This window comes from Arvicanthis niloticus, chromosome 7 (assembly GCF_011762505.2).
Source record: "Arvicanthis niloticus isolate mArvNil1 chromosome 7, mArvNil1.pat.X, whole genome shotgun sequence".
In the NCBI taxonomy this organism is placed as follows: domain Eukaryota; kingdom Metazoa; phylum Chordata; class Mammalia; order Rodentia; family Muridae; genus Arvicanthis; species Arvicanthis niloticus.
The window spans coordinates 10,073,718-10,088,082 of record NC_047664.1 but is presented as its reverse complement, the minus strand read 5'-3'; positions in this window follow the sequence as shown (position 1 = coordinate 10,088,082).

The following is a 14,365-nucleotide window of genomic DNA, read 5'->3' as shown; positions in this document are numbered from 1 at the left end:
CCTTGTTTAGCCAGTATCCTAACACTCCATGAGTATGGCGACTTCTCAGGTGTCACTTATGTAAATCTTCCTCCCCCTGGTATCATTATCTCTTGGCAACTCTACCTCTTAACATCACCCACTTGAGTATCAGGACTGGAGTAAAAGAATGGAGGTGGGGTAATATCCAGTCCTCTGGAATCATTCATATAGCATTAATACTTGTTATATTAGTGGTAAAAGATGAAGTTTGTCCAGGCTTGATTTTACCAGAGACACACCCAAATAACTCTAGAGTACATGCTATTTCAAAATGTTTCTGAAAGCTAGAACGAGGATAATTTTTCAGAAAAACTACAGGTTTCAAAGAGATATGATACTAAGTTCAGTCACGAAGAGATTGAACAGGAGATGTGCAGCTGTTGGGACCTGGGGTAGAGGGAGATTCCCAAGGACCTTGGCTCATTTTGGAATCTATGCAGCCTCAGTGTCTCCAGGAAGACAGAGCAACAAGTGGAGCTTGAGGGGTGATCACTGTTCTTTTCACTGAGGTTTGCATTTTTTGCTGCTATGCGGCTCCATTCTCACCATGCACTGGACTGCTTCAGAGCTTGGACCACATACATATAGGGAAATAAAGCTTTTTGAAAGACCCCTGCTTGTTGCTAGTCCAAAAGAAAAGTATCTAGTGGGGTGAGGAGCAACTGCAAGTAGACACATTCTCCACACTGATTCAGATCCCCACCCAACACCAACAGGCAAGCATTTATTGCAGATTTGGAACAGGCCAGCCTGGCTAGGTCAAAGGCAGACTTTAGAAGTCATTAATGTCTGCTGATGCACAAAACACACATGTGGAAGAAGAATATATCTTCGGCATCCTTATGGGTCCAGATACACAAGTTTATGTACTGTCCTCTAGAAGAAATTTTTTTCTATAAAACAAGAAAAATATTTAGATTTGGTTAGCATGCTAAGCTTTTCTAGAAAAAAAAGGACAGAAAAAATATAAAATATAAATGCTGATCTGCAGAAACATATGGGTTGTCAGTAGGAGCCAAGAGACCTTACACATTACTGAGTGAGAATGGGAGTCACTTTGAAAATGGAAGTGGTGAAACCTACCCTGTACAAAAGCTACTGGAAGGGTTCCCACCTCCAGATTTGCCCTCAGAGCATCTGCCTCACCTAGAATCCAAGATCAGTGAAACAGAAAAAAAAATTCATGTGGATTATCTTGTTACAAAGAAACCACCAGAAACCTGCTAGCATTTCTGTTTCATTTGATTGAAACTTGGTCTTTTATATAATAAGAAAGGTATGTTCTGAAATAACCAGTAATGGTAAACTGGAAGAAAACGCCTGTAGGTTAGGTCTAAAGCTACTGTAAGTGAAACAGGTAACCTATTGCAGTCAGGTGAGTATAGAACATGAAACTGGTATCTAATTCAGAACATCATAATCTCGGTGAAAAAAGACAAGAATTCTCAGAAAATGCTCAGTATAAGATACTGATATAGTAGTATTTCTGTAAGTGTTGAGGTGTCAAAGAGTACAAGAAGAAAGTATAGGACTCTAGCATTCCTATTAAAGCCACTGAACCTTGATGTCATTCCAGTGTTGACATCTAAATGGCTGCACTATCCATGACCAAAAAGACATTATATATCATGCTTCATATATGACAGAAAGGTGAAATAAGCCCTGCCCAGGGTACAGACAACCACTTCAAATGATTACACTAGTTTACTTCGTCTATTAGAATAATATATTTTTAATAGTATAACCCTAAAAATTTAGAAAGCAGGCTTTTATATTTGTTTACATGTATGAAAGCAACACAATAACTTGGTTTATATCAATATTCTTTCTGTGTAAATTATCTACTTTGAGAAAAAAGACTGGATACATCCCTCTGTTTGTATTGCATATTTTTGTCACTTAACTGGGATATAGAACATATCTTTTATCCTTTAAATAAGTTCCACTTTTCCCATTATGGAATATATTCTATTTTAAAAAGTAAAAAAAAAAAAAAAAAAAAAAAAACTTACTTAAATCTAACTAGGTAAAAGTATCTTTTATGAAAAGAGAAAAAAGAATAGATGGAAGATTTAATAGTTACTCCAAAATTCTTTAATCTTTAATTTCTCTGTTGCTTTACATGCTGTGCATTTTACTTAGTAAAGAACAATATAGGAGGGGAGAATGAAGAGGGAAAAAGAAGGCGGACGATAAAGGAGGAAGAAGAGAAAAAAGAGGATGGTATCATGAGGTGCATGCAGATAGACAGTAGGTACTCAAGGACTGAAGATACATTGTAGGCTTAAGAGAACATACAAAGGTGTTTTGACAAAAATAAACTATAAGACATGCTTTCATAGCAGCAATGAAGGATAGCAATTTTCAAGTACAGAAATGACGTGAGTTACTAGAACTAGATGCTTCATGATAAAGAGATGCAGACACTGAATAGTTCAGGGTTAACCATGAGAACATCACTCTCTTTGAAGGAAAATTATGGGATATTGAAAACTGGAAAAATACTGACAGGTTGTCAAATAAATTACAAGATAGAGTGTGAAAATAAAACTTTCTGTTAAGACAGCAAACAATCGTGTCATTTTAAAAAAATTAAGGTCTACAATGGAGTGTCATTATAAAATTAGTACGATAACTACATTTTTTACAATATGGAAGGTTTTTTGTCTGATGTCTTCCTTGATTTTATTTATTTATTTATTTAGTTAGTTAGTTAGTTAGTTATGTTTTAAAGTTATATTTATATATGTCTTCCATTTCCTTGGTTATTTTTAGTCATGTGTGTGTGTGTGTTGAATAAGTTTGTTGCCCTGATTTATTTTTCAGTATGTTTATCATTAGCATATAGGAAATATACTAATTTTTATGTTAATTTTTGATTTTGTCACTTTGCTGAATTTTTCATCTCTAAGGGGTTTTGGTGGAGCCTTTATTGTTTCTTAAATAATTATATCATCTATGCGCAAAGAGTTGAATTATCTTTTCCTAGTAGCATCTTTGTATTTCCTTTTCTTGCATTATTGCACTTGGTAAATCTTCAAGCACTGCATTGGACTGACTAGGAGTGGGAAGAACGGACTGGACTTCATTGTTTTGTTCCTGGTTTTAGTGAGAACTCTGAGGTTTTTAGTTTTTCTTCATTTTAACACGATGTTAGCTGTAAGTTTGTTGTTTATACCCATTATTAGCATATAGCCATTATCATCTTGATTCCCTCTGTCTCTAACCCCTCTATCACCGTTTTCATACAGAGATGCTGAGTTTTATAAAAGGCTTTTTTTTTTTAATCTAAGGATAAAGTCATGTAATTGTCTGTCTGAATATATTTAGATGATGGATAACATTTATTAGTTAATATACATACTAGACCATATTTGAATCTCTGCAATGAAACCCACTTATTTGTAGGGAATAACCTTTTTGACATGAACTTGAATCTGGTTTGTCAGTATTCTTTAAGAAGATGTATTTATTTTCATGTTATGTAGACAATGTTTTGCCTGCATGTATACAAGTGTAACATGTGCCTAATACTCATGTGAGGCAGAAGAGGGCACTGGTTACTCTGTATCTCGAGTTATGGATAACTTTGAACTACCACTGGGGTGCTGGGAAACAACCTAGAGTGCCTAGGTCCTCTACAAGTGAGAGTAGTGCTATTAACTGGCGAGTCATCTCCTCAGTCCCATAGATTGGTAGTATTTTATTAAAAATTTTTTGTATCTAAATTCATCAGGAAGATCAACCTTTGATTTTCCTTATTTCTTTTGACTTTATCTGGATTTGCTACCAAGATAATGTTGACTTTATGAAGTGAGTTTGGAAACTTACCTTCTGCTTCTTATTCATGAATAATTTGAATCATATTGGTGGTGATTCTTCGTTGATGTTCTGGTAGAATTTCGCAGTAAATCTGTCATATCCTGAGATATTTTTTCTTGGAATATTATTGTTACTATTTCAGATTTTGTGGGATAAATTAGTCAGGGCACTCCAGAGAAACAGAGCTGTTAGAATATATATATATATATATATATATATATATATATATATATATATATAAAATTATATTTTAATATTCAGGATCCAGAACTTAATATTCAGGATCCAGAACTAGATAAGACCATATATATTAGAGTATATTATATTAGAATATATTACATACAACATATTGTATGCCAAATTATCTTAATATGATCTTATTATAATATGTTACATCATATATAAAATTATACATCATATATTATTATTGTATATATAATATGCATAATATGTATACATTATATAGTATAATATTGTTATAATATCTTATTCAATATACAATATGCATACTATATAATAATATTTTATATATATCATATAATTTATTTATAATATAATATTATACATATGGAGTTAGATTATAGGCTATTGTCCAGCTAGTCCAACAATAGCTATTTCCCAGTGGAAAGTCCAAGAATGTAGTAGTTATTCAGTCTAAGAGTGAAAAATATAATAAAAGGAGATAGTAGAACATAGTAATATGAAATAATGGGTAAAGGTAACCAAGTGCGATAGTCTTATGTGGGCACAGAAGAAATTATGGAAAGAAACTATGAGATAGGGGCTACATTAACAAAAATTAAAGATGTATAAAGAAGGCTTATGAATTCTTAGTTTGTAAATTAACTAAAGCATATTTTAAAAACAGTTTAGACAGAGATATCCCATGAGTTATTAAATGTAAATCTCAGTGCTAGGCACAGGTTACTTACTTATCAATTATTTGTCAGGAAATCTTGACAAGCACTCAAAGCAAGAGAAGAATAAAACAAATTATCAACAACAACTTGCCACTTCTTAGTTTCCCATCAAAGCTGCCTGGTAAGACCCTATTGTTGAAGAGATTATAAACTTCCTGTGCGGAACCTTGAGAAATCAATATTGAACTGGCCAGAACCCTGCTGACTAGCTTTCATTGAAAACACTATGCAGGTTTCTGGAGGAGAAAAGACATCATGGTCTTACCCAGTGCAGGACTCTGCATATTACAATAGTGACTTGCCAGGCAAGGTGTGCCCACTAGTACAACCATGGTATGATTATTTATGGGAGTAATCTCCCACTATCTTGATTGGGCTTCAGCCCTTGATGCACAGAAGGCAATGGATGCCTAGTATTGCAAACATAGTCAAAACCAATGGCTAGAGAAGACATAGATCTGAGGTGAGAACATATTGCTGTTGTTTTGATACATGAAAGTTGGCAGTGCAAGTTCTGAAGAGGCAGCTCCGTTCTCCTGGTGTCTCAGAAAGTATATCTCCTGAGAGGCTACACAAGCTTTCTATGAAATTTGAAGAAGGTAGCTTTTCCTAAAATACAGGGAACTATGATGTTGGCACGAACAAGCTGCCTTGAGAAGCATGTGTCACACGTTTTTCAGTATAGAATTCATGGCTCCTTGGGGGCACTGTGTGCCTTTCACTTCCTGAGAAACCCTCAGGCAGTAAGGCATTTAGGCAGCCCTGTGTTTCTCTGTCTGTTCCCTTGGAAGTCAAGGAAGCATGGAAGCTTGACAGGACAATTGGACTTAGATATTAATCTGGTGTAACCTGTATAGCACGCCAACATCATTGCATCCTGGCAACTACATTTGTATTGATCCTGGCAATTGTCACTATATTCTGTTTCTGATGAGAATATAAAAGATCTGATTGCTCTTAATAAAAATTGTCACAGCCTCAGTCTTGATGTGGCCCCTCCAACCCAAGCTGGGTTTAAATTTCTCTCTGGCCTCATCATGTAACTTTGGAGAGTACTTACAGCAAAAGAGTTGGGGAAGTCTGAAACAGAAAGCAATCTTTATCATCATCATCATCGTCATCGTCATCATCATCATCTAAACTAAATTATTCTCTTATATAATACATCCTAACCACAGTTTCTGCTAACTCAAGTCCTCACAGCCCTTCCCACAACACACACCTGCAACCTCCCCTCTCTCCCACACCAACTCCCCCTCCATTTTACTTCAGAAAGGTGCAGGCCTCCAAAAGCCAATAACCAAACATGACAAAATAAGATACAGTAAAACAGTACAAAAGGCCTCCTATCAAGACTGGGACAAGGCAGCTCAATAGGAGGAAGAGTCTCAAGAGCTGGCCAAAGAGTCAGAGGTACATCTTCTCCCACTATTAAGAGACCAATAAAAGAAACCAAGCTAACTGTCCAAACAAATACACAGAGAACCTAGGGCAGACCCTTTAATATTCTATTGTCTAAATGTACCACATTTTCTTTATGCATTCTTTGGTTAAGGGACATCTAAGTAGTCATTTCCAATTTCCAGCTATTATTAGTAAAGCCACAATGAACATAACTGAGCAAGTATATTTGTGGTAAGATGGAGCAACATTTGGGTATATGCCCAAGAGTGTGATTACAGCTGTGTCTTGAGGTAGGTCAATTCCCAGTTTTCTGAGGAACTGTCATATTGACTTCCATAGTGGCTTTACAAGTTTGCACACCCTCCAGCAATGGAGACGTGTTCCCCTTCTTCCCTATACTTGCCTGTTACTTGTGTAATTGAACTTAGCCATTTTGACTGATGTTAGATAGATAGAATCTCAGAGTCATTTTGATTTGCATTTTCCTGGTGGATAAAGATGTTTAACATTGTTGTTGTTGTAGTTTTTTAGCCATTTGAGATTTCCTCTGTTGGGGCACCTGTTTAGATCTGTATTCCATTTTTTAATTGGATTTTTTTTTTTTGATACCTGGATTCTTGGGCTTGTTAAATATTTTGAATTTTAGTCTTCTATTGGATGAGGAGTTGGGAAAGAACGTTTCTCATTATGTAGGCTATTGATGGTGCCTTTTGACTTACAAAAGCTTTTTCAGTTGCATGAGGTTCCATTCATCAATTCTTGATCTTACTGCCTGTGCTATGAACAGTCTGTTCAGAAAGTCGTCTCTTCATAGGCTTCTGTGGAAGGAGTTACAATGTTGCCAGATGACTACATACTCTGATTCCTAGTGAAATGATACAAAATCCCAGTTTCTGTAACTTTGCTTTAAAAGGACCAATGTCCCCTAAACTTATAAGAAGACAGAGAAAAGCAATTGATGCGTCTATAAAAGACTCAGTAAAATCAAGGCCAAAGTCTTAATTGGATAAAAAGAACAGGTGGTTCCCATCATGTCCAAAATAGATGAAAATGCAGGAAAATATTTTAAAATTCAACTAACAAAAAAGAAATGTAGCCTCTCCAGAGAGAGAAATTAGAGCACAGAGAGCTTTTTTGAAACAAAAAGTACTGCCCTTGGGTTTTAGTGCACTACAGGAGTAGAAGAAAATGGTTACTTTGGTGATCTGAAAAAATTCACAGAACTGCTTAATAGACGATGCAAATACTCAAAGTATAACAACCACAATGAAAAAGATGAGGCAAGAAAAAGAAAGACCTCGCATGCCCACGGGGCATCTGTGCATGGTGTGATTATATAGTTGCCTTAACGAAAACAAGAGAATAGAATACATGATGGCTGGAATTTGTAGCCCACACTCTGTTTTAGAGATACTCAAATTTTTACCAACAGAGAAAAGGGTAGACATTATTTTTTATGTGAAGAAAATCTTGTTTCCATGTGTTTTTAAATAACCTTAGAAAGATGACCTGATCTCTTGACATTTTTGTTGAATTTAGTTCTTCAAATACTGAAATTTGCTTAGTTCATTGTGCTCCCAGTTTAAAGACAGCCATCCCAAGTACAGACAGTCAAGTGGGCTGTAAGAAACTAGTTTTTAATTTTCCTTAATACGAATACATTGATTGTAGCTGGCAATGGAAATTCATTTTTAAGACTATGATTTTGTAAATTTCTAGCATGAATTGAAAAATTTAATAGACACAAGTGTGTACCCACTCAAGGCAATGGCTACATCTTTGTTAGTATGTTTTTTCAAAATTATTTTTTTTTAAAGGCTTGGGTGGTAAGAAAAGTAAAATCACTGCCTATCAGGGGACAGCAGTCAATCAAGGGTGAAAATCTATAACTATGGAATAAAATAGCTTTAGAGAAAGAGAAAATGAAATTACAATAAAGCACAAGAAATGCATCAAATATTTCAGTCATAGTGAAGAATTTAAACAAACAATAGCAACAACAAAATCTACCGTGTGTGTTTGGTCTAAGGAAACTAGAATAGACATAAATAATAATTGTATATGGGTGAGTTGGCTGAGTATTATTTTTGATGTGGTCAATCATTAGGATCTGAATAAAATAGAGTAATTTATTTACTAACATTATAGCCTATACTTTTACTGTGATGTTGTATTAGTTTCGAGAGAATAATTTTTGCAGCTTTATGTTTCTATGCCCACAAAATTTATCCCTTGCTTGGTTTTCTCCACCTTGCTGGGAAGTTCTGCCATTCATTGGGCAGAATCAAGATCTTATGTATAGCCTCTGGTTCTCTGAGGTGACATACATCATCTACTGGTGAAATAATTTAATTAAACATGTCTACAGACTATGGCATCTCATCACTACCTGCTGTCACTGGTTTTCCATCTTCCCTAAGGTGGAGGACAGCAATGTTTTTTCTGAATGATGTTTCTGTTTGTGTATCTTCTGACCTTTACAGCTTACTCTGTTTTTCCTGACATTTTATTGCATTTTTGTTTTAATAAGATACATAAGAAAATGTATAAATATGTGTCTGTTCCTGTATACTGAATAAAACTTGATAAGATTTCTTTTTTAAATTTGAAACAGTTTTTTGCATCCTTATTTTTATATTTCTTAATTAAAATGTAATTACATCCTTTCTCTCCTCCCTTTCTTCCCTTCTACCTTGTCAATGTCACCCTGCTTGCAAATTCAAATTCATAGTCTCCTAGTCTTTTATTGTGAGTATTATTACATGGAAATTTATGAATAAATATATAAATGTAACCTGCTGAGTATGTTGCTTCTATGTAGTCTGGGGATTTTGATGGTAGTGGTCTGTTTGTAGTTTTGGGGCAGCTCTACCTGGAATTGGATAACAATTTAGGGTGCTCATCTCTGGGGAAGATTAAATCTCTCTTTCTCAGAGGTTGTTAATTGTTTGTAATTTTTCATCTAGAGGTGTAATCTCCTTCATTCACATCAACATGCCAACTAGTGTCAAGTCATCTTTAAGCAACCATACTGTTGCGATATCATGGCTATAGTTTCTGTGTCATATCTAAAGGCCTCAATCTTCCTACATGCCGTTGAGTCCTCTGGGTCTTATAATCTTTCCGCCACATTTTTGCAATGTTTCATGAGCCTTAAATGTAGGAATGTAGGAGTTGCATTGTAAGTATGTCAATTACAGCTGGACAGGCCATGATCAGTTGATCCCTGCATTTTGACTGTGAATTTCTGTAGCAGTCTCCATTTACAGCAGAAACAAAAGCCTCTTAGATGAGGAATAACAGCTATACATATCTGTTGGTATAAGTTTCAGGATATATTTAGGAATCAGAGTAACCTAGAAGGTGGCAGTAGTAGATTTGGTCTAAGACCCATGACCTCTCTAGTCCTGGGTAGTTAGGTAAGTTTCTAATTTCCTTCTTAAGTGGGCCTCTAGTTCAATTATACGTATGTTGGTTATTGCCAAGATATGAGAATCACTATTGTATCTGTAGGGATATTTTGTCATATTGGTCATTGTTGGGGTTCATATTTATCACAACCTCCCTTTGCTGGTTGCATAGCACCTTCTGGTCCTCTGAAAACTAGCCTTGCGGTTTGGGGTCCAAGTTTTCTCTCTGAAGTATGGTGTCTTCGCATCCAATATTTGGGATGTTAATAAGGGCAAAAGCAGTAGCCTGTATTATTTGAAGAATCTCATGGAATCCTTTGACCAAGAATTCAAAGTAGGCTTTCTATCATTCCTGGAACTGGGGTTTTGTTAGGTAGTCTAAGGCTTTAGGGAGGAGTATTGTCATCTAAAAAGTGGCATTTTATTTAAACTACACATACACACATGAAATGTAATTTAAATATGAAGAAACCCAATTCCTCACTGATTTTTCAAGTATCCTTGGTGCTAGTTATCTTCCTCTCTCCCTCTGCAGATCTACTGACCTTCCACCTCAGTCAAAGCAAATCCCCATTTGCTACCTTCACCTCAATTTTTCCCATTTCTACCTTCACCTCAATCTTGCTATTACCCTATCTATGGCTTCCCTCTCACTCCTGGTCTTTTTTACTTTCCTGGTTTCTATGGACACCTGAGGATATATTGTAAGACTCTGGTAAGACTTAGCTTACTAGGGGCCCCCTTAGTGAACCATGTAGAGTCAAGAATAGGTGAAAAAAGCAAGAGGAATTTATTGTTCCAACACATTGGGGTGGTCCTGCAACAGAAGGAGATGGGGCAATCCTGTGAAGCACGTTCAGTGAGCCTTTATTCAGTTTTTAGGGGTAGACTAGAGAAACAGTGACTAGGCACAACATGATTGGCAGAACAGTGTGACTTTTAAACTGATTGGTCTTTAGGGAATGAGGTTGCAAGGACTTCTTCCCTTGTCTGTGGGTGGCCAAAGGTTTGTCATATGGAGCATGTCCATGTGCTCTGGACCTCTCCTCTGTGATCCGAGGAATGTTAATTAGCCTCTCCCTTCTGGAGGGGAGGGGTGCCTAAGTGTTCTATGACCCTTCTCTTTCAGGAAGGGAGGGGTCTGGTGGAATTTACCAAAGTTCCTAAGCTGAACTCTTTAACATTCCTAACAGGTATATACCAAGAGAATATACCAAGTCTCAACACATACATGAAAATTGAAATAATCTCTGCATCCTATCAGACCTCTGTGGATTAAAGCTGGATATCAACAAGAGAAAGAACAAAAAGCTTACCAACACACGGAAACTGAAAAACTCTCTACTCAATCAAAATGGGCCGAGAGAGATATAAAGAAAACTCCAAGACTTTCTAGAATTCAATGAAAATGAATATACAGCATATCTAAATTTATGGAATATAATGAAAGTGGTATTAAGAGGAAAGTTTATAGCACTATGTGTCGACCTTTAAAAGATACATAGCACTATGTGTCTATCTGCAGACATCTCACACTAGCAACTTAACAGCACACCTGAAAGCTCTAAAACAAAAAGAAGTATGTACATTCAAGAGGAATAGAGGGAAAATGTTATCAAATTGAAGGCTGGAATCAATAAAATAGAGACAAGGAGAACAATAAAAAGAACCAGTGAAACAAAAAGTTGATTATTTGAGAAAATCAAAAAGATAGACAAACCCTTATCCAAACTAACTGAAGGACACAGAGAGAATATCCAAATTAATAAAATCAGAAACAAAGGGGGAAGTGAGCAACATAACAACAGATCTCAAGGTAAATTATAAAGACATTCTTCATATAATTGAAAACAATTGAGAACTCTTACTGTGATCTATAGCCCAATTCTTTCTTTATTCTTTTTTCATATATTATATCCTAGATGCCATTTCCCCTCCCTCCTGTCCCACCCGTCAGCCCCCTGATCATCTCTGTTATCCCCTAGATCCACTCTTTTTTTCCCTCAGAAAAGGCAGGCTTCCTAGAGATATTAACAGAATAGGACATATAACGACTAGGCATATTCCCTCATATTAAGGCTGAATAAGCCAATCCAGTACAAGGAAAAGGGTCACCAAAGCAGGCAAAAGAAGTCAGAGACGGCCCCTGCTCCCACTGTTAGGAGTCACACAAGAACACTAACCTATATAACTGTAATATGCATATGCGAGGTCTTAAGTCAGACCCATATCGTATAGACCATTTTTAATCGGATCATTGATTTTCTTGACGTGTTTTGGCTTCTGAATTCTTTATTTATTGTGAATATTAATCCTTTGCCAGGTAAAGATTACTTGCCACTCTATGGGCTTCCTCCTCAAATGAATGATTCTTTGTTGTTCAGAAGCCCATTGTTTTGTAAGATCCCACTTGTCCATTGTTGACCTTAATTCCTGAGCAAATGGAGACCTTCTATTCAGAGCTTTCCCATCCCTAAGTGGTAGAGAATGCCACCTAGGAATTCTACTACTAGATTTGGTGCTTCCGGTTTTACAATGAGATTCCCCAGAAACACTTGTTGAAGATGAGGCCTTTTCTTCAGTGTAAAGTTTGACAACTTTGTCAAATACCAGATTGCTGTAGTTATAACCATTCAGGCTTGGATCTTCTATTTTGTTCTGCTTTGTCTATATGTCTATTTTTGTGTCAGCACTATAGTGTTTTTAATTCTTTATCTCTGTAACATATCTTCAAGTCTGGAAACTAATACCTTGAGTACTTTTTGCGTTGTTGTTTATTTTGCTGGTAAAAATTATGTATAACTCGATTTTTTCCTTATATTACTTTAATTTCCATTGCTCCAGCTAGTCCTTCAGGAAGAGTTTTGGAAAAAAGTGTGCATAATAAACAACCCTGTCTCGTTCCTGATTTTGCTGGGAGTTGTTCAAGTTTTTCCTACTTAAGATGGCATTAGCTGTGTATTTATCATATATAGTCTTTATTGTGTTGAGGTATGTTCTGTCAGGGGCAGCTTTGCTTATACACTGAAGGCCTAAAATCAGCCATAGGCCTAAGTCAGCCTGCTAACACAAAGTCTCAGGTCTCTGTGGAACAACACTGAAACAGATAGCTATACAATATTGTAAACAGGCAGCTTTGGTGGAAATTAACCAGCCTGGATAGGAACAAGTAGTCAGAGGTCTTGTGGATAGTCATAGACCTTGGGTAGCCTTGGTAGATAGTACGAACTTAAATAAGGACAAGTGAATCATAGGCAGAGTCATAGTGAACTGTCCCCTGAACCTTCACCCAGCTGACACTCTGTTCTGGAAGAATCTGTACTCTCCCTGAACACCTACACTTCTGTGTCATCCCCTTCCCCACATCCTGCCATTTTTTTGTGTATATAACCCCTGTGTGAAAAAAGAAAAATAGGCGATATGATCAGCCTATAGACAGATCGCCATTCTTGCATCTTTGCCTGTTCCTTCCCCCTACCCCGCTCTCTTTCAGGTGACCTCCCCGGACCCCTGCTTAATGCCCTGCTGGACAGGACAATGTTCCTTATACTCCCTTTCCTCTCTGTGAGTTCTACCATGAAGGCATATTGGATTTTGTTAGACTTTTTGAGTATCTATTAAGATGATGATGTGCTTTCTATTTTGAAATCCATTTATATAATTTATTATATGTATTATTTATTAATTATTAATTTATTATATATATATATATATATATATATATATATATATATATATATATCCCTATTTATGTTGAACCACCACTGCATCTCCAGAATAAAGTCTACTTGGACATGGATAAACTTTTTCATATATGCCTGTATTCAGTTTGTAAGATTTCTATTGAGAATTTCAGCATCTATGTTCATCAAGGGATACAGGCCTATTTTTCTCTTAACATTGTGTCTTTACCTGTTCTATAATATGGTGATATTGGCTTCCTACAGGAGTTTAGACCTGCTTCTTTTCCCTCCATTTTTAAAAATAATTTTAAAAGTATTGGTTGTTGTCTTGTAGAGTTCTTCTGTGAACTAGACTGTGTCCTGGCTTTTAAAATCAGAATTCTTTTTTGTTACTGTTTCAATCTCCTTTATTGTTAGGACTCTGTTTAGGTTGTTAAGCTCTTTAATTTTTATGATTTGGATGAATCTAGAAATTCATGCTTTTCTTTTTAGGTTTTCCAACTTAATGAAGTGCAAGACTTTAAATATTCCCTTATGATACTGTGACTCTCTTTGGTGTCTGTTGTAATGTTTTCCTGTTTGCTTCTGGTTCTGTTAATTTGGCCTTTTTTTTTCTTTCTTTTAGCCATAATGTCTACAAATGTCATCTTTTCAAAAAAAAAAAAAAAAAAGCAACTCTTGGATTCATTAATACTTTGTGTTGTTTTCCTTGTGTTTTAGACATTTCTCTGCAGACTTTCAGTGGTTCTTGAGTTGTTCCTGAGGTTTTTACATTGTCTTCTCATTTTTATCTAGCTCTAGGATTTCTTTCTACTTCATTCTTGGCATAAGCTTCTTTCAGTGCTGAGTGGTTTCCTCTCCATCAATCTATGTGCTCACTATAGATTTGTTTGCTGTTGGTTTTATGTTTTATTACATTACAGTCACAAAGGATACAGGAAGTTATTTCAAATTTTCTGAACCTGTTAAGTTTGTTTTGAGTTCTTCAATTATTTCAGATAGATTTGTTGGGTACAGTTGTCTGGCTTCACAGTCATGATCTTTTAGAACATAAAGTATAATTTCTAAAGTGCAAGTTCTCTAGACTCTTTTGACTTTTAAATTT